This window comes from Mus caroli, unplaced genomic scaffold (assembly GCF_978045245.1).
Source record: "Mus caroli unplaced genomic scaffold, Mus_caroli_1 scaffold_19, whole genome shotgun sequence".
In the NCBI taxonomy this organism is placed as follows: Eukaryota; Metazoa; Chordata; class Mammalia; order Rodentia; family Muridae; genus Mus; species Mus caroli.
This window is the reverse complement of record NW_028227274.1, coordinates 24,164,768-24,191,804: the sequence shown is the minus strand read 5'-3', so window position 1 is coordinate 24,191,804 and position 27,037 is coordinate 24,164,768. Positions and strand designations below refer to the sequence as shown.

At 37.7% G+C, this 27,037-nt stretch overlaps 1 long non-coding RNA gene across 1 annotated transcript; it reads right to left on the bottom strand.

The window, feature by feature from the left end:
• Positions 1 to 3,417: 3,417 nt before the first annotated feature.
• Positions 3,418 to 26,781, bottom strand: LOC115029856 (uncharacterized). Its single transcript, XR_003835412.2, has 3 exons — positions 26,698 to 26,781; positions 7,250 to 7,301; positions 3,418 to 3,788 (listed from the first exon to the last, which is right to left on the bottom strand). It is a non-coding gene; the product is annotated as an uncharacterized LOC115029856 (long non-coding RNA).
• Positions 26,782 to 27,037: the final 256 nt, after the last annotated feature.

Below are 27,037 nucleotides of genomic sequence, written 5' to 3'. Positions count from 1 at the left end.
ACAGCCTCTGGGTGGCCTTTCCTTTAGTCTCTGCTCTACACTTTATCTCCATACTTGATTCTGTGAGTATTTTGTTCTCCTTTTTGCAAAGCTTCTGTAAGGCAAAAGACACTGTCAATAAGACAAAAAAGCAACTAACAGATTGGGAAAAGATCTCAATCCTACATCTGATAGAACACTAATATCCAATATATATACAAAGAACTCAAGAAGTCAGACTCCAAAAAATCAAATAACCCTATTAAAACTGGGGTACAGAGATAACAAAGAACTTTCAACTGAGGAATAACAAATGGCTGAGAAGCACCTAAAGAAATATTCAACATCCTTAGTCATCAGGGAAATGCAAATCAAAATAACCCTGAGATTCCACCTCACACTCACCAGAATGGCTAAAATAAAAAATTAAGGTGACAGCAGATGCTGGTGAGGATGTGGAGAAAGAGGAACACTCCTCATTGCTGGTGGGATTGCAAGCTGGTACAACCACTCTGGAAATCAATTTGGCAGTTCCTCAGAAAATTGGACATAGTATTACCTGAGGACCCAGCTATACCACTCCTGGGAATATACCCAGAAAATGCTCCAACATGTAATAAGGACATATGCTCCATTATGTTCACAGCAGCCTTATTTATAATAGCCAGGAGCTGGAAAAAAACCCAGATGTCCTTCAAAAGAGGAATGGATGCAGAAAATTTGGTACACTTACACAAAAGAATGGAGATTTTAAGCTTATGTTATTTTCCAAGTGTAGACACATAAAAGCAACAACAATGGGGTCACTTTCTCTGCAAAGATTATGATGTTTCTTAACTCCAGTACTTTTATTAAGTTGGAAAACTCCATCAGACAAACAGCATTTTGCCTTCCATCATGAATTCGCTCTTTCCTCTGAGGAAAATGGGAAGAAAAGCTGAAATCTTGAGCAGCCATTCATCAACTGGTTAGGCTAATAATGAAGGAGTTTTTCACAATATTATCCCATCTTTTTCTCTGAAAGCTCAAGACTCTCCACCAGCTAAGCAATGATGCTCCATCAGAAAGCTTGAAGCAAGACTAGCTACAAAGTGATTCAGAAACCACCCGGGGTGTCTTTATTTCAGAGGGTAGTGAAGTAAGAACTTTATGGTCTATTATTAAGAAATAAGGACTTTAAAAAAACAGAAAGCATTTAGTTTAGAATCAATTTATTTTTTAATCAATAATTTTTACCACAGTAAAATAATGTCATTCTCTTTTCAATGACTAAGCCAAGTTCTCCATTCTGCTGTGTTTCTGGAGTCATAGCCTCAGCTACAACACTGAATATTTTCCTCAAGATTGATTTGAATACATAATTAACTATTGTAAGTCTGAAAAAATGTAATGATCATATAAGAATAGACATTCACATAAGTACAATTATTTGAAAATTTCTCTAATTAAGGCTTGATCTGAATATTATTTTCTACTGATACTCTGCTTAATATTCATTTGTATTTGATACTTATGAAAAATGTATTTAAAGTATCATACAAGTCCTGGAAGCCCTATCCTCAGTGTTTTGCCCCTCTGATCTTTACATTCCTCTTAACTCATGCATTGCTGCCTGCTCCTACCTCTGCATAAAATTCTCATTCTTTGGCATGGTCATGGATCTCAATGCAAATGTCACTTTCTTGGGTGCCCATTCTACTATAAATGAACTAGTGTTGCTCTTGTGCTTTATTAAACATACCGAGGTTAATTTCTGTTATTGCTATTATCCTAATATTTAAATCATAGGATTTTTTAAAAAATAAAATGAGAAGACTGAAGCAGGAATTCACTGTGCTCCTTGTCTAGTCATAATGTGAAATATAACAGACTTTGGAGTTTCATATACCTGTGTGAACAGCAGCTCAACCCACCCCCAGGCACAGGTTCTAATGTGATTCTGTTAGTCACTTTCTGCACTCTGCCCCTCATCTGCAGGTGTGAGAGGTATCATACTGCAGTGAGTCTGGGAAATCCTCCTGTGGGGAAATTATCCAGCCCTGGCAAGCTTCAAAAGAGAGTCTTGTTTGTGGGATCTTCTGTACAGTGTCAGAATTCCCTCTGCAGGCTGCTTCTAATAAACTCATTACATTAAGATCAAAATGACTGACCAGCTGTTCCCTTCCCTGAAGTATTTGCATTTTAAAAGGTGAGGGAAAAATCCCATAAAACCAAGAGGCCAAGTTTCTGTTACCTAAAACCAGAGATCTATGATCTATTCGAAAACAGTGTATGTAAGGAGATGGGGAAGGGTATGGGCACATGACTGTCTCCTCACAATCTAGATTCTGGAATGATATACTTTCTAAAATTCTCCAAGCATTTGCAAGAGTCTCTGAGGGACCACCTGGCCCCCATATCCTGCATTGGTTTTTGTGTTCATTAAAATCCATTCATTAAAATCACTTCGCACTGTAGAGATGCCTGTGTAGCGGCTTCATTTGGGATAGATTCTCGAATCGTGTTGGGCACCAGCTGACTCCCAGCAGGGGTCACAGCTGGTCTCCAAGAGTTAATTATCCTCAGGATGGAGCCACAAAGCCACAAGCCTGTCACTCAGGCCTCTGCTCCTGTCACTCAGGCCTTTGCATCTGCTTCCTAGTACTTTCAGGTTATCAGAGGAGCAAAAAGGAACACCTATTACCAATAAGACAAAATGTGTTGCTGCTTTTGGATAATGAGTGACTAAACCAAGAAAATAGAAGATACAAGCGTCTATCATCACTTGCATTCAACAGATCGAGATGGACTCAGGTCCATGGATTACACTAGAAATATATATATATATGTATATATATATATATATATATATATATATATATATATATATATTTTTTTTTTACCGTAAACCAAGCTCTGCTTCCAAAAATTTAAAAACTATTGAGAGAAGAAGAGATGTTAAAATAGAACATAAAGTGAAGTCTTAAAAAAAAATGGGATTAGCTGGTAGTGATGAAATTAAATGGTGTCGAGCAGGGTGTGGTTCCTAATACATTAAGCACCTGGATTTGAGACTAGGAGACCACAGACTGCGCTAAATTCACGGACGGTGTGAGCGAAGGAGTAATGTTTATCTTGAGGAAAAACAAACAAACAAACAAACAAAAAGAACAACAAGCCCACAAAACAAAACAAAAAGAACATATCCAAAACTAAATTTTAGCACTACAAGGTCTAAGAGAAAACATTTTAAAAGACAAAATCATATTGCTAGGTCTAGGTGAGCATGTAAAAAGAAAGCACTAATAACATTTAAATTGAGATTCAAGTCTTCCCTTTGATGGTGAAAACAAATTCCAGAAAGAAAATAAAATTTTCCTTTTTTTTTTTATTATTATTTAGAGTTTTACTGCTGTGAACAGGTAAAATGGCCAAGGAAAATCTTGTAATTGGGGCTGGCTTACAGGTTCAGAGGTTCAGTCCATTATCATAGAGGTGGGAGCATGGCAGCATCTAGGTAGTCATGGTGCAGGACAAGCTGAGAGTTCTACATCTTCATCTGAAGTCTGCTAGTGGCATCCAGGCAGTAGGGTGAGGATGTTAAGCCCATGACCACAGTTACACACCTAGTCCAACAGGGCCTTACCTAATAGAGCCACTCCCTGCGCCAAGCATATACAAACCATCACAGAAGGCAGTCATTTTATGCGCTAACTAAATTACATGGACAAGTGTAAAGGAGATCAAGAAAGAAATGAGGAAGAGGAAGAAGATGAAATTTCCATCAAACTTGCCAACCACTTGACACCTTGATCTTAAAATCCAAGGCCCTAGAAGAGGGAAGAAATAAAATTGTATTGTCTGAGTAAAAAATAATTCATTATAGGGAAAATTATATACACCTGAATGACATGAAATGTGATGATGTTGAAATTATATATAACAGGAGCAATTTAAGGAGGGGGCTCTGTCTTGCCTTCCAGTTTGACAGTAGATTCATTCTGGTTGGGAAGGAAGGCCTGGGAGCAAGAGCATGAGCAGTTGTCACTTGACACCCAAGGGCAGGTAGAAGAAAGACACCAGACACCACCCCCTTTTCTCTTTTATTCACCTCATGAAATGGTGCACCACCCCACCCCCATACACAGAAAGTCCATTTTCCTTCTCAATTTAACCTTTCTAGAACTATGCTTAAAGGAATACTCAGAACAGAGATGTGTTTCCATGGTGATTCTAAATCCAGCGAAGTTCACAATGAGAAATAACCATCAAAATATCCTTTCCTAGAATATTTTGTTTTCATGATCTGAGATATGGATTTAATATGCAACAATTTGGTTTTTGTTTTTTGTTAAGACACATTTTTTTCTTCTCATTTTTCCCTGTATCTTGGTGTAATAAAATAATTTCAAACAACACCTTTTTCAAGGGTTAATTATGTCTCCCCACCCCCAATTATGTTCCATCTCTAATCTCTGATACTAGAGAAATTAACTTTGCCTGAAAGTCTATTCAAATTTAGTCTAATATGCAACCATCTATTACAATAACTTTTATATTTATAAAAATATCATGATAAGGCTGGGGTGCAAAAAATCACTCACTAAAGTGTTGAGCATAAAAATATGAAGACCTATGTTCAATCCTCAAAACATACATTAGAAAAAGAAACACTGGACAAGGGGTGTGCATTTATAATCTCAAAGCTTCGAGGGTTGAGAATAGGGTTTCCTTAGGGCTCATTGGGCTGCCTTTCTACTTTACTTAATAAGTCCAATTAGTCACAAAACCAAAGTAGAGTTCTAAAGGTTGGCACCCTAGGTTACCCTTTAGTCTCTACATGTATACATGCATGCATATGAGTTAAAAGATGGACTGCATCTGCCACAGGGTTTAGGCCACTTGGGGAGGCAGGATGCAGGATGTTTTGACTCCACTTACCCCATGACTGAACCTGGCTGGTGTCTGCCATGAAAAGCTGCAGGACCCAGCTCCAGGAGTGGGCAAGCAAAGTCTGAGGTTCCCAGGGACTGTCAGAGCCAGCTCTGGGTGGTGCGGGATCGGGGGAGGTCCACAGGCATGCAAGGAGACTGGAACCATCAGGTTCTCAGACTCTTGGGCAGCCAGACACCACTGGGAGAGCTGAAAACAGAGAGCAGGGTGGATCTATCCCAATGCTGAAGGGGGAAAGAGAGCAAGCAGTGCTCCAGTTGGCTCTCATGGGGTGGAAAGAGTCCTTGACTTGTTCAGTGGTTGGCTTGGCTTGATGGAGGCAATGGCTGGGAGCTCTGAGAGGTCTTTTGTGAGAGACTATACATGCCTCTTTAGAAAAGTGCCCGTTCCATTGGTGGATCCTGATGAAAAGAGTCAGTCCATGTTTTTTTTGTTTTTGTTTTGTTTTTGTTTTTTTATTACGTATTTTCCTCAATTGGTTTTAAAGCATTTATTGTTATGAAGGAGAGTTGTGATGAATAAAACCATACCGGGTACCCTTTTCTCAGGGCTGGCCTGAGGTTAAACACCTTTTGCAGGAAGGAGTGTCTGGAAAGGAGAGCTTAATTGGCTAATCCCTTCAGACCTTTAGGTACCTTATTAAAATGGGGATCTGTCTTGAGGCTACTTGATCTGTGGTCATATCCTCTACCTGTTGGCACTTGGAGTGTTGCCCTTACATGATTGATGGCCATCAATCTATGGAGAGCTACAACCTTGTATCAGAGACCTGTTGTCCAGGAGCATGGCAAAACACCTACTGTTCCTTGCAGGGTCACCTGCGGGGTCACCGGGGTTTCAAACCTAGGTCAACCAGAAGCCAGGCTGCCTTTCACAGTTCCACACATGCATTGGAACAGTCTTTAGTGATGTCTAAAATTTAAGAACTGTGAAGGACATTCAGAAATCTCAGAAGCTAAAGGTTCCTAGAGCCTCCAGAGACATGAGCCTCGCCACACATTGATTCAGTGCTTTTGGTATCCAAGTGTGAGAAAATGTGTCATTATGTCTGGAAACCACTCCAAGAAAAAAAAGCATATCATCTTCTATTAGAAATCACTTTCGAAAGCCCTAGTTGGTAAATGAATTGTGTCTTATTTATTCTCAGCCAAATACATTGATGGATCCCCCTGTAGCAACTGATAACATGACTTTCTTTTCCAAGAGATTGTGTTTACTTAGTGGATTGGTTGCTTTGCTTTTGAGTTTTGCTGTGTGTTCCTAGTTGCCACTGAACTTGCCCCAAGCAGCCTGCCTCAGCTTGTTTAGTCTGGAGCTTGCAGGTGGCAATAGTGGAATTTTCTAACCACTTTGTTGGTTAGGATTGCATCACTACCCCTATCCTCAAGCATGTTTGCATTTCTAACAAGTGGCAAAGAGTGGAGGTTGATATGCCAATCCAAGTAGACATGCAAGGTATATTTCATTGCTTACATTGTTTCAGCTTCTTTATTTTAACAAAAAGGAAACAAGTGGGGACAGTCTCAACCAAATCTACTGAATTAGCAATTATTCTCTTTTTGTTCATTCTCAGTGAGAAATAAAGCCTGTGTATTTAGAAAATTCAAACACACACACACACACATACACACACACACACATACACACCCCACTATGACTAAAACACTGCACAAAGAAAACTTAGTTAATAAAGTCTAAAGTGTTATTTTTAGGTCTGTGCTTTCTCAGTGAACAAAATGACATTTAATAAGCAATTAAGTTGAGTTCTTGGTAATAAATCATAATTCAGAATTTGAAACATTCCTGTTGAGGTGACTGGTTTTCACCATGAATGTATTTTTTGAGGGCTCTTCTGTTGGATCCCAGCTCAGGTAGGCCGTAAGAAAGCCTGGAAGAGTTACCTACCCAATACATAGACACGTTTTGTCTCTCCAGCAATTGACAAGGGAAGTCATATTGCAAAGGCTTATGGATGGGGTTTCTTCCTGTGGGTAGAGTGGAGCCTCTGTGATTTCTGGAAATGTCTAGCAGATGAATCTATGATTTCAATGTATAAAATCTATGATATCAATACCTGTATTTTCCCTTTGCTCTCCCTCTGTTGAGGCAAATTAAATTCCATGAGGAGACGTATCTTTTATTTCAAGCAGTTTTGTCCAAGTTTCTTATAAACATGGTCAAACTCTTAATTCAAATGATTACAACTGATATTTATGCAAATTTGAATTCAAATACAAAGTTTCAGTCTCATGAAAATACCAAAGATCAAATGTGGAACCCAGCAATTGACTGTTCTGGTGAAGTGGGGAGACTGTTTTCTGAATGATAGATACGGTACCTGCATGCTGATTTTGCTGATAGGACTTCCCCTCCACCATTTGGGGCATAACCTGGAAAGATGAGAGAAAACATTTGAGTTACCTGGTGAGTGAAGCCATGCTTGCTCCTTGCTTCCTGCTGCTTTCAGGACGCCGATACTTTTGACATTAGATATTTTCTCATGTAGTATTCTATTTGGCGTGAATTACTGAAATACACTAAGCATATCTCCCTGAGGACCCAGAGCTGCAGTGTAATAGGTTGTTGCTAATAGCTTGAAACTGTACAGCAATCTAGTTTTAAAATACAACACAAATCTTTATCTAAAAGCAGTAACACCTCACTCTCATGTTGGAAGGGTGTTTTCACATTTCCTCTTGCAATGCATTGAAAGGGAAAGAGCTTCAGGAGAAATGATGCATTCTGGGCAGGGAGCCAATTTAAAAAGTCTGTTCTTTCCAGTTTGCTGTCACTTGTCGTGGTTAAACAAAACACGGAGGAGAAAAAGAGAAATTGGCTTCAGTGTAAATGTCAACATTCTGATTAAAGCAAACACGAGGCATTCAGGACTCTTGACAAAAAAAAAATTAAATTGAATTATGAAGGCTATGCAAATGGAGGCTTCCTTGGTGTGACTACCAGGACATGTGCTTTGTATTTCCTGTCTGTGCTGAGGAAATCTGTGAAACTGGACAAGGTGTTCAGAAACAGGAAAAGGGTGGTGCTCCATATTTCCCTAATGCTGACTGTGGGAACCATCCAAAATATTGGTTTAGAAACACGCTAACATGTCACAAATCTGGGGAGGGTTACAAAGCTGGCAGGGATGGCTAGTATTTCCATTCAACTGTGTTCCTGGAGAAGCCTTGTCTTTCTCCAGAACAAAATCTCCCCAAGTATTTCTTTGGGGTTTCAAAGGCTGTCTTTTCCCCATGAGGTTGGGAGCATAACGGCAATGCATATTAAATGCAGGTTTGCAAGAAATGCAGTGTTCTGTCTTGCCTACCTCTGTTTTAACAAAGACTTGAAATACTCAATTGTTTAAAATGCTGTTCGGAAGGATTCTCAGCAGGAATTCATAATATGAAATTTTAAACGTAGAATAATACATTCAATTTTAGTAATTAAAATTAATGGGGAAATGAAAAGTAGCCAGTGTGTGATATTCTTCTCTCCTGCGGGGAGGATATAATTGGCATTTTGGATGAGCAGGCATGGTCCTGTAGTAGGCAGCTGCACAGTGTGCTTGGTTATCTGTCTGCGTCTCCTTACACGATTAAGGTTGTAGCTACATGTAAGGAAACACTTCATTGTCTGAGTTCTTTGCTCTCACCATCACCATGTTTGTGAAGCAAACTTCTATCTTCAATCCAGGTTTATTATTATTATTATTCCTTTTGGGGGTATTCTAAATCTGCTTTCAAATCCATAGTTTCCTAGGTATGCCAGGCTGCCCTGTACTGACCAGAAAAGCCTATACCTGGTCCATACTCTCATGTCTTTCTGTCCTGGCCTCACATTAACTTTGTATTCATTTCATAAATATTTCCTGGAGACTGAATGTCAGTCATTTTGCCTTTACTTCACCTTGTTGCCTGTTCAGTTTCTACTCTTGATTTATTTATTTCTTTCTCAAAACACTCTGTGCTTTTCTATTTCTGAACTTTTTTGCTTTTTTTTTTTTCCTACTTAACCTTTTCCTTGAAGAGACCTTCTTGAATCTCCATTTGTATGGCCACACACATTTCAGAAATGCCTGAGAAAGGTATTAGATTTCTGCTGTACTTCAAAATAACTTCATCGTCTTCAGAACTCTGATAATATTGAAAGGCAGACCTTTGTCTAGGCATCTTCGTAGCCTGCATAAAACCAGCAAGTGGTTAGGACAGGTAGAGATAACAATCCATGTCACCTGTCAATATTCAGATTCTCTCTCACACAGAATGACTATAACTCTGCTATATCACTTTCAAGGCATTTTTCACAAATACAGGTGATGATTTTATGGACTGTTGTAGCTCTAAGTTTTAACTCTATTTTACATTAATGCCATTTTTACATTGATAGCACACCTGATGGATGAGTACATGAATGAAGACAGTTGTTCGTGTAAACACAGAAGATTGAGAACATGCATGTGCAAGATACTTTTTAATCCTCTACTGTAAGTAAGAATAACTAGAAATCCAAAAAGCAGTTGTTACAATCTTAACAATCTACATATTACTGTTCTAATCACAAAGCCTATGGTTTTCTCCAAATTGTCAGGATAGTTTGTCTTGGGATACTTCAACCGATAGAGAATGTTGTCCAATGAGGGATAGGGACAGCACATTCTAGCCTCATCAGAAATATTCTCCATCCCTACACATTAGAGTGGATGAAATGCTTTTCAGAGGACCATACATGCTCATTCTCATGCCTCCTCCATGCTTTATTTTACTGCCATCAGACCCCACAGCATCTAGGATTTCCCATACACTAAATAATAATTGTATTTCCTGTTATACATGCAGATGTGAAACTCCAGGTTAGTAAGTGCTTCTAAAGATACTCATGAATTCTGTCCACAACATCCTCTGTTGACAAATTGCAATAAAGACTGAGATGTGTTTAGTATATATTCTGGTCTTATTCCCCAGACACCATAAAAGTTCCCCCAGTCTGGAGCAGCACTCCTAGTATTCTAGAAAATGGAAGAGACAAGAGATTTCCCCAAGTGATTCTTCATTTTCACAACAAGGAGACCCGCAAACCTCTCCTTAAGACTTAATGGACAAGAAATTAGTGTCAAAAACTAATTCATGTCACAATTTTTAATATATTTGTTCTCATTCATTTATTCGTTCATCTAGTCTAGTCTTGTGGTACACCCACCTCTCCTCATAGTGTTACTCAGTAAATACAGTGGGATACACAGAACCTAATGTCGCTGAGATTTACAACATGCATTGTAAACTACATGTGGAAACTGCATTATATGATAAATAAAAACTATAAAGCCTGAGCAAGAATTCAAAAGAGATTATCAGACACGCACTTTAAGTAGGTGAATTAAAATCAGAGGCACACACATTCTAAGTTTTTTAGGAGCAACCTGGGAGCTGGTGTGAAACACAGCAGGTGTTTGTTTAGCAGGTAGGGTCTCCTCATGGCACACTATCCTCCCAAGGAGAAGCCGAACTAGAGTGGATACTTGCTGGCCTACATCCTGCATCCCCTCTTCTCAGATCTGTGTACTTAGACTCGCAAAGGATGGCTTTTACTGTTTTTGTTTTCATGTGGAGAAAAATACATGTTCCCCCGTTCAAAGTAAACACTCTGGAAGCAGCTACGACTGTTCAGATTTCTTTAAAGACCCTAACGCCACTTACCCTTGCTTTTCGACTGCGGGGAACATAATGAAATTGAAGTCTCTCATGGAGCTTTTCTTCTCCTTCTTTCAGCCTTAACAGAAAGCAGTAGGGGACGTTCAAGCCACCAATGCCACTGCCATTTCAGCGTCTGCTTAGGTTTATTCTTAAGAAAAAAAAATGGCACTGGCTTAATGCTTTCTTATTTTTTTGTACACATATGTTTTGCTTAGAGAAGCCCTGAGATTTGTCATTTACCTCCTGCTCCCTCTCCTCCCTCACGTGGTGCCTCAGTTGTCTTTTATAAATCTGGTGCAAGACAGTAGTTTGAGGCTTAATAGAGGCCTCCTGCTACAATGCTTTTGAAAGGAGCTTTAGCAGATTTTCCTGCCCTGCCCTGCCCTGCCCTTTCCTCTGCCTTTCTCTCTCTCTCTCTCTCTCTCTCTCTCTCTCTCTCTCTCTCTCTCTCTCTCTCTCTCTCTCTTTCTTTTGCTTTTTTCTTTGTTATCATGATCCTGGTTCACAGTTTACTTCAAGGCCTACTGTGTAGTTAGTAGGAATTCATACAGGTCACTTTGGAACAAAATGTAAAATTCTTATTGGACAACTTTTAAGGTCTCATTTCGTATGGATACATTCCACACAAAAGGTCTATTCTTGAATTTTTCTGGTATTTGGGAACCTAACTCCTGTCCTTTTAGCTCTGAGCTGTAGTCTTTGATAGATAAACCATTTTACTAGTCTACTTTTGATATCTGGCTTTTGGCAGCTGAACCAAACTTCTCTATGGAATCATACAGAATGGACAAAAATCTGCTAAGTAAAAGTTCTACCTTGATTCTTGTCCTCTTGATGGAAATAAATAAACATAGAAATTCAGTTTAAGTACAAGTTTTATTAGCAAGCTAATAAAAGCAAAATGTAGTCTACTCAAGGGAGGTAAAGAGATTGTGTGAGGGCCCGAAAGACACATGGTAGCTAATTGGGTTCTATATTCCAGATAATTGATTATTTTGATCAATGTCCAGTAGGAAGCATGACCAGGTTAAGCTGACTCCTTTGCATGGTGGATCAACTCTTAGGAAACTTCTTCCCTAGACCCCATGAATCCTTCCCTGGAAAGTGAGTGACTGACCAAAACTCACATTCTCTGGATGGTATAATAAAGCAAGGGCTTTTGATATTACAGTTTTTGTTCATGGCTATGTATGAAAACTGAGAGAGCACCCAGCACCTTAGTTCCTGATACAGTGGAAAGGATCTAATTGTCACTTCAAGAAAGTTTTACCATTAAAGGACATTCTAACCATTAGTATACACACTTACTGAAATACAGCAGAAGCATTTGGCTTCTTTCATCTATAGGTCCATGGTACTGACTCTCAATTTCCTCTTCAAAAGATATTAATCCATATAATTGTTTAAGTAAGACAGCTGATATCCTGGTTCTTTAATGTTCTCTTTAGGCTGAGCAGGCTTGTATAACCTACTTTTGGGCCCAATATGTATCATGTTAGTGATATAATTAGGTTTGTTGTGGTGAGCAGCCTTTGATTATGAGTAATGTGTTGATTGTGTTGAGTGCAGTTCTAGATGAATTTTGTCTTATTCTATAGGTTGTAGAATATGAATTATCAAAAACCTGCTTTAAGTAAGGACATATACATTTCCAAATATTTTTTAAAAATCTGCACTCCTTAAATCTAAACAGCATATTTTCTTTATATTTCTCAAAAACTCCCAGAAGATTTTGAGAACAACAATGGGCAACCTGGAGAACCTGCAAACCAACCTTGGTCTTCATAAACTATTCTCTAATTTTTGTAATTTTACAGGAAACATTATGGTAGAGAAGAGTTTTTATGACTCTTAGACGTAATTCAGAGAAGGATTCCAAAGCTGTTCTCAGACAACAAGAGAATTGGCTGTGCCATTCTTGGTGTAGCTATGAAGCTTTCTGGAAGAGTTGGTATCTTTTTGCTATCATATAGATGAAACAAACAATCTGAAAGCCTGTTGTTCACTCCAACTATAAATTACCCAGAACTGTGTAGCACTCTAATGGTACTCCAGACTACCCTTCCACAATTTAAAGAACATTGATTTTATAATTACATTGCTATGAGAGCCAATATAATTCAAGCCATGTATAAGGCTGAACATCAGTGCTCCTGTTGACATTTGTTCCTCTCTTCTGGTGTTAAAAGGAATTAACACTGAAACATTTTAATGAACTCTTAATGTCTAGAAGTGTGTGTTCTACTGAGTCTGGCCAGGTCATCTAAAGGTCATCTTCACATGGCTCTCACTCCTGGAACAGAGTCAGCAGGGTGTAGGCCTCCACATATATTGATGGTTGCTGTGGACACAGGCTTTTTTGTATAATATGTACATATTTTCATGCTCCTCCATTGAGGAATTTCCTCTCTGCTAAAGTTAATGAATCTGATAATCAGAGACAGCATGAGTCCTGGGAGACAAACTTGTAGCTAATGTCTCAGCAAAATGTTAAATGCTGATAACTTCAGGACAGCCCTTAAGGCTATTGGAAAGAACTCTGAAAATATGACTCATGGAATATATAATTTCTCAACTCTACAAAATATAAGGATGCATTATGAATTTTACAGGTAGCATCGTAAACCTCAAAAACCAGAGGCAGTTGCACTGTGAACGAGCTTGTAAGAAAAACACAAAGGCAGGCAAATTTCTGAGTTCAAGGTCTGCCTGTGACAGAACTAGGCTGGGCCCAGACATGGTGGAAATACTAATCTCACAACTGGATCCTACCCAGCTTGTTGATTGTCTGTGCTTACAAAGGCAGGCAGATTTTTTTTTAATTCATAAGCTATGTTAAAATATGTGCTTTTTGTCTCCCTAAGAATCAAGAGGCTGGGGTTATGGGATGCTGTTTCATGGGATAATCAAAAGGGAGTCTGGGGTAATGACTGAATTCATATATATAAATAAATGACTGGGCTTTTGACCTGTAAGATCTCTCTCTCTCTCTCTCTCTCTCTCTCTCTCTCTCTCTCTCTCTCTCTCTCTGTCTGGAAAACTGTCTTGAATAGAATGTAGGTAGACATTTTTGTATCCATTCCTCTGTTGAGGGACATCTGGGTTCTTTCCAGTTTCTGGCTATCATTAATAAGGCTGCTATGAACAGAGTGGAGCATGTGTCCTTATTACAAGTTGAAACATCTTCTGGGTATATGCCCAGGAGAAGTATTGATGGATCTTCCAGTAGTACTATGTCCAATTTTCTGAGGAACTGCCAGACTAATTTCCAAGTGGTTGTACCAACTTGCAATCCCACCAGCAATGGAGGAGTGCTCCTCTTTCACCACAGCCTCGCCAGTATCTACTGTCACCTGAATTTTTGATCTGACTGGTGTGAGGTGGAATCTCAGTATTGTTTTGATTTGCATTTCCCTGATGATTAAGGATATTGAACATTTTTTTTCAGGGGCTTCTCAGCCATTCGGTATTCCTCAATAGAGTACTACTCAGCTATTAAAAACAATGAATTTATAAAATTCTTAGGCAAATGGATGGATCTGGAGGATATCACCCTGTGTGAGGTAACCCAATAACATAAGAACTCATATGATATGCATTCACTGATAAGTGGATATTAGCCCAGAAACTTATAGTACCCAAGATACAATTTGCAAAAAACATGAAACTCAAGAAGAAGGAATACCAAAGTAAGGATACTTCGTTCCTCCTTAAAATGTGGAACAAAATACCCATGGAAGGAGTTACAGAGACAAAGTTTGGAGCTGAGGCAGAAGGACAGACCATCCAGAAACTGCCCTACCTGGGGATTGATCACATAAACAGCCACCAAAGTCAGACACTATTTCATATGCCAGCAAGATATTGCTGATAGGACCCCATATAGGTGTTTCTTGTGAGGCTATGCCAGTGCCTGGCAAATACAGAAGTAGATGCTCACAGTCATCTATTGGATGGAATACAGGGCCCCCAATGAAGGAGCTAGAGAAAGTACCCAAGGAACTGAAGGGGTCTGCAACCCTATAGGTGGAACAACAATATGAACTAACCAGTACCCCCAGAGCTCGTGTCTCTAGCTGCATATGTAGCAGAATATGGTCTAGTCAGCCATCATTGGGAGGAGAGGCCCTTGGTCTTGTGAGGATTATATGCCCCAGTACAGAGCAATGCCAGGGCCAGGAAGCAGGAGTGGGTTGGTTGGGTGCAGGGCAGGGGGAGGGTATAGGGGACTTTTTGGATAGCATCTGAAATGTAAATGAAGAAAATATATAATAAAATGGAGTACTACTCAGCTATTAAAAATAATGAATTTATGAAATTCCTAGGCAAATGGATGGACCTAGAGGGCATCATCCTGAGTAAGGTAACCCAATCACAAAAGAACTCACACAATATGTACTCACTGATAACTGGATATTAGCCCAGAAACTTAGGAAACCCAAGATATAAGATACAATTTGCTAAACTCATGAAACTCAAGAAGAATGAAGATGAAAGTGTGGACACTTTGCCCCTTCTTAGAATTGGGAACAAAACACCCATGGAAGGTGTTACAGAGATACAGTATGGAGCTGAGAGGAAAGGATGGACCATCTAGAGACTGCCATATCCAGGGATCCATCCCATAATCAGCCTCCAAACACTGACACCATTGCATACACTAGCAAGATTTTGCTGAAATGACCCAGATAGAGCTGTCTCTTGTGAGACTATGCTGGGGCCTAGCAAACACAGAAGTGGATGCTCACAGTCAGCTATTGGATGGATCACAGGACCCCCAATGGAGGAGCTAGAGAAAGTACCCAAGGAGCTAATGGGAACTGCAACCCCATAGGTGGAACATTATTATGAACTAACCAGTACCCCAGAGCTCTTGACTCTAGCTGCATTTGTATCAAAAGATGGCCTAGTCGGCCATCACTGGAAAGAGAGGCCCATTGGACTTGCCAACTTTATCTGCCTCAGTACAGGGGAATGACAGGACCAAGAAGTGGGAGTGGGTGGGTGGTGGAGTGGGTGGGGGAGCAGGTGGGGGACTTTTGGGATTGCATTGGAAATGTAAATGAAATAAATACCTAATAAAAAAATAAAATTAAAAAAATTTCTTTTGGAAAAAATAAAAAGCTTTAAGAAACTAAAGAACATGGGCAGATAGCTTGTACCATATGATTTGACTTCGAGATGGACTTTTACATCTCCCAAACACCCCTTTCTCTGAACCCCTCTCCAAGCTGAGGCTATTCCTTAGCAATGTTCTCTGGCTTTATTCTGGGTTTTGGATTCAATGTAGCAAACTATGTTCTTTGGGCCAAAGCTAAAAACACTGAATTATTTATCCTATGCATAGACTATGTATAGGTAGTTCTTGATCAGTGAAGACTGACTTATATAGCAATTTCTACTTCCTTTAGCAATAGTACAAAATGTATGAGGGCTACGTTTAGAGTTTACATAGAGACTGAGGGCTGTTTGGGAATGAATTGTAGATGATATTATGCCTTATATTACAAGTAAGTCTTTGATGCCCAAAGTACTGGGAGGGAAAGGGTAGTTTAGAAAGGGGGACTCAGAACATTCTACAAAGAAGATATTATAACTTTAATTGTTGTCCATAAATACATTATTAAAGCAATTATATATGCGTATATATGCACATCCAAATATGCAAGTGCACAGTTATTATATATGCACATTTCCCACAATGTATTTTTAAAAAATAATAGATAAATGGTACAGAACAGAGAGAACATTTATGATTCCAATGATTCTAAAGACTGCATACTTATGAGAATTTAAGCTGTGATCTTCAAAAGACACAAACACATATACTAACATGAACACACAAAATATTTTACAAGAAAAAAGCAAATGTACAGGCTGTTTTGGAAGTTTACATTTTCTATAAATACAATGGAGATATACCCAAGGCTCTACACCATGTTTTGTATTGACAGACTCACAGTTACATAGGTAGACACATGAACACTCATACAAAACCATACACTAATGCATAAGCATATATACAAACAAAATAAAGCACAAATTCTTCGTTAAATTATTATGTACCGATATGATTGATTCTTTAATATCTTTGAAGATTGATCTATTCAGCTACATATTCAAATTTACATATTACTTTTTCTCTTCATTAGAAAACAAGTTCTATATTGCAAGCATGTTCATCTCGTGACAACTGCACATTCAAAATGTTTATAAATCTATGTCACATATTTTTGTGAAATAATCTTACTTTCAATTTTTAGTGGAAAAATTTATTGATGTTTATTCTCTGAATTTCTTTTCTGTAGTTATGCGAAACTTATTAGCCTATTTTAATAATTTGTTCTATTTTAAAAATTAAAATGTTTATATTTAAGTTACATGTTAATGGTACTTGTATTTCCTGAGAAACATGAATCGTAATTTTGTATTTTTTCTATTTTGACAATATGATTTTTATGGTCTAAAGAGACAATGCCAAATATGACATTACTTAACGTAGTGACTTTTAAAAAAATAAAAATTAAAAAACCTAACGCACTGGAATCAAACAAAACAAACATAAGGAAAAGAGCCCAGGAGAAGGTTAAAGACACAGAGACCCACTTGTCTCCACACTCTGAAAACACTAAACTGGAAGCCATATATGTAAACAGAAGGTCAGGTACAGACCTGTGTAGGCCTTATGCATGCTGCCTCAGTCTCTATGAGTTTATTGTGATTTGATCCTGATGATTTAGAACAAGAACCTTGTTTTCACTGTGTCCTCAGTCTCTGTGGCTCTCACACTCTTTCTGCCTCTTCTTCTGCAGGGTTCCCTGAAACCTAAGAGGAAGAAATTTTTGGAAACATTCTATTTAGGGCTGAATAGTCTATAGTCTCTAAGTCTCTGCCTTGGTGTAGGACTTTGTATTTGTTCCCATCAAATAAGGAAGCTTCTCCAATGATGGCTGATCAAGGCAGTGATCTATGATTATGCCAGGATGCCAATAAGAGGAGTTTCATTGGCCCTTTATTTTTAGTACAGCAATATTGCCTTTACCCTTGGTCTATGGGCTCTCTTTTCTCAGGTTCATGGTCACCCAAGCAATGATAGGTATGGGTCCTCTCTCATGAACTGAGCCTTAATTCAAATCAAATAGTTATTGTTTATTCCCACAAACTTAGTACAACCATTGCCCTAACATAACTTGCAGGAAGGACATTATTGTAGATCTAATTGTGGCTGGCTTGTAGTTTTTCATATTTTCTTTAGTAACTTGAAGAATACCTTCCTAATCTATAACTATTAACATGCAGGGATAAGGCTTTATGTAGGCACTAGTTATACTTCTCTATATTCAAAAATTTGTATAGATGTTGCCTTCAGCCATCAGTTTGTAGAGAGTAAACTATAGTCTTGGCAACAACCTGGCTGTTTGAAAATTTATTCAATGACTGAGCAATATGTCTTTGTGTAAATTACCACATTTTCTTTATCTATGTGTGTCATCAGGGACATCTATATTTTTTCCAATTTATGTATATTTTGAATATAGCAGCAATGCACACTACTGAAAATGTGTCCCTGTAATAGGATGAAGTACACTTTTACATATGGATCTTGAGCAAGATGAATTCCCATATTCCGGAGGAACTACCATACTGATTTGCATGCAGGCTATACAGTTTTGTGATCCCACCAACACTGGATGAGTTTTCTCCTTATTCACATCCTTGCTAGCATATGCTGTCATAGGTTTTATTGATCCTAGCTATTCTGGCAAATGTTAAAATGTAATCTCATAGTAGTTCGATCTGTATTGTCCTAATGATTAAGAATATTGAACATTTAAGTGTATCTCAGCAATTTCACTTTATGTAGCATTTTTTCATTTTTGAGAAATCTTCATCTAGATATGTATCCCAATTTTTTATTAGATATTTTTCTTTATTTACATTTCAAATGTTATCCCCTTTCCTGGTTTCCCCTCTAAAAGCCCCCTATCACCTCCCCCTCCCCCTGCTCATCAACCCACCCATTCCTGCATCCTGGCCCTGGCATTCCTCTATACTGGGGCATAGAACCTTAATAGGACCGAGGGCCTCTCCTCCCATTGATGACCAACTAGGCCATCCTCTGCTACATATTTAGCTAGAGCCATGAGTCCCACCATGTGTTTTCTCTGGTTGGTTGTTTAGTTCCAGGGAGCTCTGGGGGTACTGGTTATTTCATATTGTTGTTCCTCCTATGGAGCTGCAAAATCCTTCAGTTCCTTAGTTACTTTCTTTAATTCCTTCATTGGGGACCCTGTGGTCCATCCAATGGATGGCTGTGAGTGTCCACTTCTGTATTTGTTAGACACTGGCAAAGTCTCTCAGGAGACAGCTATATCAGGCTCTCATCATGCATCCCAATTTTTAATTGGGTTATTTGGAGGCTTGTTTTTTGATATATATTGTTATATGTTCTTTGTAGATTTCACTATTAGCTCCCTGTCAGATGTATAGTTGGTAAAAATTTTCCCATTTCATAGGCTGCTTCTTGATTGTGTCCTTTGTTTTGCAGAACACAGCCAGTTTCATTGGTCCCCTTTATTAATTGTTGCTTTTAGTACCTGTGCTAATGCTCTTTTCAGAAAGTTGTTTTTTTTTCCCCTAAGACAATGGCTCAAGGCTATTCCCCACTTTCTCTTCTATCAGTTTCAGTGTATCTGGTTTTATGGGAAAGTTTTAACCTACTTGGAGTTGAGTTTTGTGTAGTGTGAAAAGTACAGATCTATTTGGACTTTTCTAAATCTAGCCATCTTGTTTGGCCAGCACCATTTGTTGAGGATCCTGAGTATTTTGTCCGGTGAGTATTTTTGGCTTCTTAATAAAGAAACAGAAGTGTGTGTGTGTGTGTGTGTGTGTGTTTATCTAGAGTGCAGGATGATTTATTCCGTTTGTTTTCTGTTTTCTTGGGTGTAGTTAACCTCTTTAGATTGGAGTTTTCCTTCAGTGTCTTCTGTACCCCTATATTTGAAAATAAATATTGCTTAAGTTTGGTTATACAATAGAATGTTTTACTTTCTGACATAGTGATTGACAGTTTTGCTGGCTCTAGTAGTCTGCACCATCATCTGTAGAACACCTGTTCAGGTCTTTCTTTTATTTAGAGTCTCTATTGAGAAGTCATGTTTAATTTCAATATGTCTGCTTTTATATGTCACCTGTTCTTTTTCCCCTGCAGGTATCTTTTTTTTTTTTGTATGTTTAGTGTTTTATTAATTGCTGAGGAGATTTTTTTTATGGTCCAGTCTTGTAAGAATTCTGTATATTTCTTGTATCTTGATATGTATCATCTTTAGGTTAGGGAATTTTTTTTCCATGATTTGGTTGGGAATATTTTTTGTGGCTGTGATCAGGGTTTCTTCTCCTTCCTTTGTTCCTATTGTGCTTACATTTGGTCTTTTCAAAGTGTTCCAGATTTTTGGGAAGTTTTGTGTCAGGAATTTCTTAGATTTAACATTTTCTTCAACTGAGGTATCCATTTCCATATAGGCTTTTTAATGAGGTATTTATTTCATTTACATTTCCAATGCTATTTCTTGTATTGTGTCTTCAGTGTCTGAGATACTTCAACCTGTTCGATTCTTTTGATGAGGTTTGTCTCTGAGGTTCTTGTTTGAGATGTTAATTTTTTTTCTTTCCAGAATTTATTGTTTGAGTTTTCTTTATTGATTCTACATCTAGTTTCATGTTTTGAAGTGTTTTATTCATTTTGTTCTACAGGTTATATTTCTATAGATTTTATTATGGAATTCACCCATTTCCCTTTTAAGGACCTCTATCGTATTCACAAAGGCTTTTATTGTATTTTACTTTCTTTTCAGTTACTGCACCAATATTCACGACCTGCTATGATAGAGTTTCTGGTTTCTAATGAAGACATATTTTCCTGACTGTTACTCATTTTGTTTTTAGCTGCCATCTAGGCATCTGGGGTTGGGAAGATTGTAATTTATAAGAGTTTTGTTCCTTGCTTTCTGTTTGCTCTCTGGTTCTTAGGAGTGTGCGTCTCTATGTTGCCCAGTAGAAAATTCTTCTGAGTTCCTGATAGGTGTTGTCACTGAAGTCCCCTTCAAAAGCTGTATTTGGAGCTGACAGGAATGGAAATGGACTAGTAATGGGGGACCTGAGGGAGTCCACAAGAAATAAGAGAGCAGTGTATTCCTTCACGAACTTCTTTCTACTCTAGAGATAGGAATAGAGAGTGAGGAGACAGTGTAGTTGTTGGTTTTCTACAGAGCTAGGAATGAGACTGGGGGATTAATATTGGAGGAATGAAGGGAGGTAAATAAAATAAATCAGGTAAAGCATACCAGCTTTCATGGTTGGAGTGGACTGTGTGTTCCCAGGAAATGCCCACTCAAGATGGGGACTTGGTTAAAACAATGAGTGGGAAGGAGGGACATTAGGAGGGGAAGTTCTGTGTGATCCAGTGAAGATGAGCACTGGGCAGGATCACTGGATTGGAGGCTGAAGCAGGTGGTGTGCCACAAAGCTAAGGAAATGACAGGGAATTGGCCTTGGAGGAAAAGAGGGAAAAATAAGAATCTGATGTAAGCCTACCTGCTTCCCTGGATCAATGAGTGACTTCTGAATAGACTTTTTGAAGACATATTGCATAGTTTGTATTAACTTTAAGTTCTTGGAACATTTTTTGAAATCTACTTAATGTCACTGATGATTCAGGAGAATAAATGCTCTCATGGCATCCTGTATTTTTACTCAGAGTCATAGGAGTGTCACAAACACACACACACACACACACATACACACACACACACACGTACATGCACACACCCTCATACACATGCATGCATGAATATATACATATTATTACAACCCACATAAAATGTAAATAGAGTTGTTTCAGCTTTTTAAATTAATGTTTACATATTTCTTGTTTTCTTGCTTTGACTATTATTGACAAATTTGTGCTGAGTTCTAATAACTTGTTAATTTATAAAAGAGCTTTAGAATTCTTCATGTATTCTATATTCATAAATATTATTGTAGTCCATTGGAAAGTTCAGATAATTGTTTTCAATTTACTGCTTTTGAAGTAGAGAGTCCTATAATCTTTAAGTGATACTTTCATTTTTGGAACACTATGTTGGCCAGTGTTTCATCACCATAGCACATACCTATAAACAAAATATTTGCTTGCTTTCATAATTTTGGAATTTGTAATCCATATTCCATTGTTCATTTTGCTTTGAATGAACTTATGATGAGGTAGAAAAACATTCTGTGGCAAGGTGCTAGAGTTAAGCAAACACTTATCCCTCCTGAGAGAGACAGAGAGAGAGACAGAGACAGAGACAGAGACACACAGAGAGAGAGAATGAATGAATCAGAGTCTTCCCCAAACACGTTATAGGAAACCATGCTTATAGATTTCTTCACCTCCAAGCACTGCCCCAGGATGGACCACTCTACCATTAACAGTGGAACATTTTGGAACAGGGAGAAACACTCTGAAAATCTTAAATTCTGTATTGATACTACCTGATGAATAGATTATATTTCTTCTTTATGACCTTTGACCTGCTTTGAGGGTGCATTATATTCCTTGTTTTCCTAATGGTAAATTCATCCTGGAGTACATACATTAATTCATGCTAGCTATATCAATACACGGTTTCATATGATACAAGATTTTCTTGACTGATATTTTTACGACAGCACTAGAGCTTTGGTAACCTACGGTATGTTTATGCAAGCAGACATGCTTGAATATCTATAACCTAGCACAGTGTCAGTTTTATGCCAGCTATAAAAAAGCCCAAAAGGAAAAAAAAAACCAAAACCAACTACAAAAAAACAAACAAACAAGTAAATGAAAATTAAAAAAAAAAAAGCAAGATTGAATCTTTATAGATCTAGAGTGTTTAGATTAGATGGAAAGACAATTGCATCGTGAAGGGTTGATAGTATAATCTATAAGACCTTCTCCTTGTCTCCACCATCCTGTTCTCACTAGAGACACGTAGATGCACGTAAAAGGTCAGTGCACAAGGCAAGGCAGTGCAAATAGTAGTCATCTGCTTCATTTCATTGGAATTCAAAATAATGCATAAATTGTCTTAGCCTCTTTACCTAGAAAGATCTGGATTTTGTAGTTGTGTGTTTTGTCTTCTCTTACTGAGATAGGATTTATGTTAAATTTTAGCAAACCCCAAGATGAGAAACCCTGAGAACCTGTAGCTGATATCTACTTATTTTGGTTTTTTTGTTTTTTGTTTTTTGTTTTTTTGGTTGGTTTTTTTGTTTGTTTGTTTTGTTTTCTTTTGTCGAGTTGGGGGACTGAAAGATATTCTTGCTGAGAACTCATGGTTCAAGATATAATGTTGGTAAGACAGACTGATGTTAAATGCCCAGGAACCTAAGAGGGCTCGGCTCCTCTCGTATAATTTTGTGCTTCCACCTACACGTGTTTCACTTATACCTAATACCAGGAATTGTTTAAATTACTATGGAAGGTCCTACCAATATTTTGACTGTATGAACTGAATTCATAGTTCCTAAGTCATTGCTGAGCCCCTGAGCTGGACTTGATTTAGCCAGGATTTTACGCAAAGAAATTATGTTTAGTTTAGCCTACCTGGTTTATTTCATCCCTCAGCAATGATTTTCTAACTCTGTGAGCCAAAAGCAGCAAAGATGATTTATACAAGCCAAGGAAGAGAAAGGCATATCTCTATCTTATGAGTCTATTTACAAAGGGAATTACAGAGATACCTGCTTACCAGGAAAAAAAATCACAAAGTTGAGACAGTGAAAGTGCCATTAAGTCATTTTTCCATCCCTAGAACCTGGCAGGGAATTGTTCCCTGAGGTGCAATTCCCTGCTTCTCTTGCAGCCAGGTTTTAAACATCTTAAGCTAAAGCACTGCCCTGCCCTCCCCCAGCAGTGACTATAGTGCCTCATAAATCTCTGTGGTCTGGGTCTCTTGTGATGCTTATTTCGTTGTCCCTGGGAGGCTATGTAGTTGTGTCATGTGCTAAAGAAAAGAAAGCAAGTATTAGACCTGTGCATGTGCCACACACTGAATCTGTTAGCATCCTTTGCTGAGTTTCTTTAATTCGGAAACATTAAATCTTAAGGATGCCTCACTACTTCACTGTGCATGCTTTTATTACTCCCAGGGGCAGCATGGAGCCTTATTCTGTGACTCCCTCTTCTACTGAATGGCACTGGTGGTTAGGACCAGTGCTTTGCATACACCATTGAAGCTTGAAGTGATGGCTCACAAGAAAGTCATGATTCATCCCTTGCCCTAACCAGTCTCCCATCACAGTTTGCTTTAGGGCTGAGGATACATTAGATATCAGTTTCTAAAGAAACTTGCAATCTAGAAAAAGAAAATTCTAGGAATTATTACACATAAAGTTTTGCTACACATTAACACCTATACCTGTGTTAAATTATCATTCTATCTATCCAGTAACTTAAATAAGATTTAATGAAACAAAACTTAAAATGAAAAGAATATATTAATCCATTTATTATTAACTTAATTATCCCCCATGGGAGCTCATTTGTTAAAGCTCTAACCCACATCCTGGCAGTATTTTAATATTGTTTATTTAAACAGGTGAGTAAGGTTAAACAGGTTCACAAAGGCAAGGTGCTAATCCAAAAGGAGGGACCTCAGAATAGCGGAAAAATACCAGAGAATAAGTGTACACAGGCAATGGGCCTTGGGAAGATACATGTATAATTGTCCATGAACAAATCACAAAGAAGGGGTCTCAAAAATCAACAGCAGGCATTTTAATTTGGGAAGTTTTGCTTCAAGAACTTCAAGAAATCAAAATGCTAATTGTCAAGCCCCCCAAGGCATATTTATTTATTTATTTATTTATTTATTTATTTTAAAAAGTAGCATGTGTTACGTTTTTGCTAGTTCAACTATTATTATCATCAAGCTTTTAAGATAACACTTCTTTCAACAATTATCCTTTTCAGGTACTTACTCCAAAAAGCAACTGCTAAGAGAAAGGATGTGTAGCACTTAGGATATCTTTCATTGTAGGTGCAGCACTTATTATTCTGTTTTGAAGACTGTATTTATTTATTTATTTACTTGCTTGCTTGCTCTGTGGAACCGTATCTGTCTGGTGGCAGAAATTTTGTCTAACTAACTAAACAATTATTATTGTATGATACAGTGTCTGTCACATAGAACGTATATTTTAAAAACGAATCAAAATTAGTATGTAGGATTATTATTCTATAAATGTCAGCAATATTCTGGAGATATTTGTGACTTCTAACTTGAATACTATGTAGCTCAGGACTATCATCTCATTTTATTTTTGTGAATGGATACATTTTGTTGTTCTCTTCAAGTAAAGGAACTGACATGAGAGAAGATCTTACCGGCTGAAGATGCGACTCCACTTACAGTGTTAGTGTTCATATTTCCTATAATCTGGTGTAATAGTCCTTGTTCTGTATCACATTTGTGTTCATATGCCACAGTTGTTTAAATATTCAGTGGTACGTTATGATATCCAAAGAAACATTTCCAATACTTGGTTGGCAGCCACGGATTGCCAGAGCACAACTCTACCTGTTTATTCTATTTTCTACCAGCCTTAGCACCATTCTTCCATGGCTGACATCCATCTTTATGAAAATATGTCTCAATACTTTATGAAAAAAGTACCTCATACCTTGCCTTTGTCCATAGAGTAAACACAATTTACACTTTAAAATTCAGTGCAAGTATCATGTTTCTGTGAAATCTCAAGGCTAATGCAAATCAACTGGTCTTTCTTTCTACCTATTTTTTCCCTATAGCATTCTGAATATTGATTATCCTCAAGTTTATGATGCTGTAAGATAATTTCATGCAAATACCATCTTCCAATACATTCAAATGAATACCAATATCAATAAAACTGATTAGAAAATAATAGTGTATTAATTTGGGAGAAGATGATAAATCTTTCATCATTCTTGGTTGTTTTCTTGTTTCTTTTTCCTCTTCATGTCCTACCAAGTGTTCCCTCTGAAATCATACAAGGTGATTATGAATTACTAGTATGGCATAACGATGAAGAAGAGTCTGGCCTCAGCCTCAGAGTAAACTTTGTGAGTCAAAAGCCACTTATCTTCATATTATATACTTTTATTATGTTCTCTTTTGTTTCATTGTATTTTATGTATGTGACTTGTTGTGTATACACACACACATACATCACATCAGATCAATTAGAACTGGATTAAACTTGGTATAGAAGACTAAACATGAGATTTCTGAACGAGCAGTAGTCTTAACTGCTAGTTGTCTTTCTAGCCACCATGCCATAGCATCTGATGACAGAATTCTCCATTGTAACATTAAGATCTTTCTCTTACTCATCTTCTACACCCTATCATATAATAATTAAAAAGAGTATTATCTAATTCTCATAAGCAATCTAGCTGGTAGTATGGTATCAGTTTCATTTAAATGTGCTCATTTGTAGGCATCATTTCCAATCAGTTCACCTTCATTGGATGATGTTTTCTTTTCTTATGACAGGAACCAATTGCCTTGGAAAATTCTGAGATATTCTTGATGTTTCTGACATCATCAACCCCAAGACATTACTTACACTTAAACAAGCTTTCTAAAATGTTATATTTAAATATATAACATTAGAACTAAAAGAAAAGCAGAATGTACATATTAGATACAGTGGCATAACAATAAAGTTTTCATATCAAAAAGTGCTATTAATTAATAACCATCACCCTGGTTAAAGTAAATGAATCCAAGATTTATTTATTTATTTATTTATTTATTTATTTATTTATTTATTTAAGAATCCAAAAAAAAAAAAAAAAAAAAGCCGAGCGGTGGTGGTGCACACCTTTAATCCCAGCACTTGGGAGGCAGAGGCAGATGGATTTCTGAGTTCAAGGCCAGCCTGGTCTATAGAGTGAGTTCCAGGACAGCCAGGGCTACACAGAGAAACCCTGTCTCAAAAAAAAAAAAAAAAAAGAATCCAAGATTAATTAAAAAAAAAAACTTCTATGTCCTTCTTTTTCTTTGATAAACGTATACTCCACTACCTTTTGATGGCTTCATATGAACAATCTCTTCATCAGACATGCTTCTGAGACATGAGTGCTCCTTTACTGTTTCATAGATATCCCCACCTGTAAAATACAATACAACTCTTTCAATAATTCATCCCTTTCACATCCTGACCTAAGACAGATTCTTAGGACTGGTTCTACAAAGCTCAATGCTGAGAACACTGCTTCACTCAAACAGAACTTCTTAAAACTCCTCAACACTATCATGTGTCTTCTGTCTTCTTGCTTTTATTGACTCAGTCTGTTTCCCCTGCTGAAATGCCCCCTATGCTCCAGGCCATGACATCCATCCTCAGAGTCAAACCAAATGGCA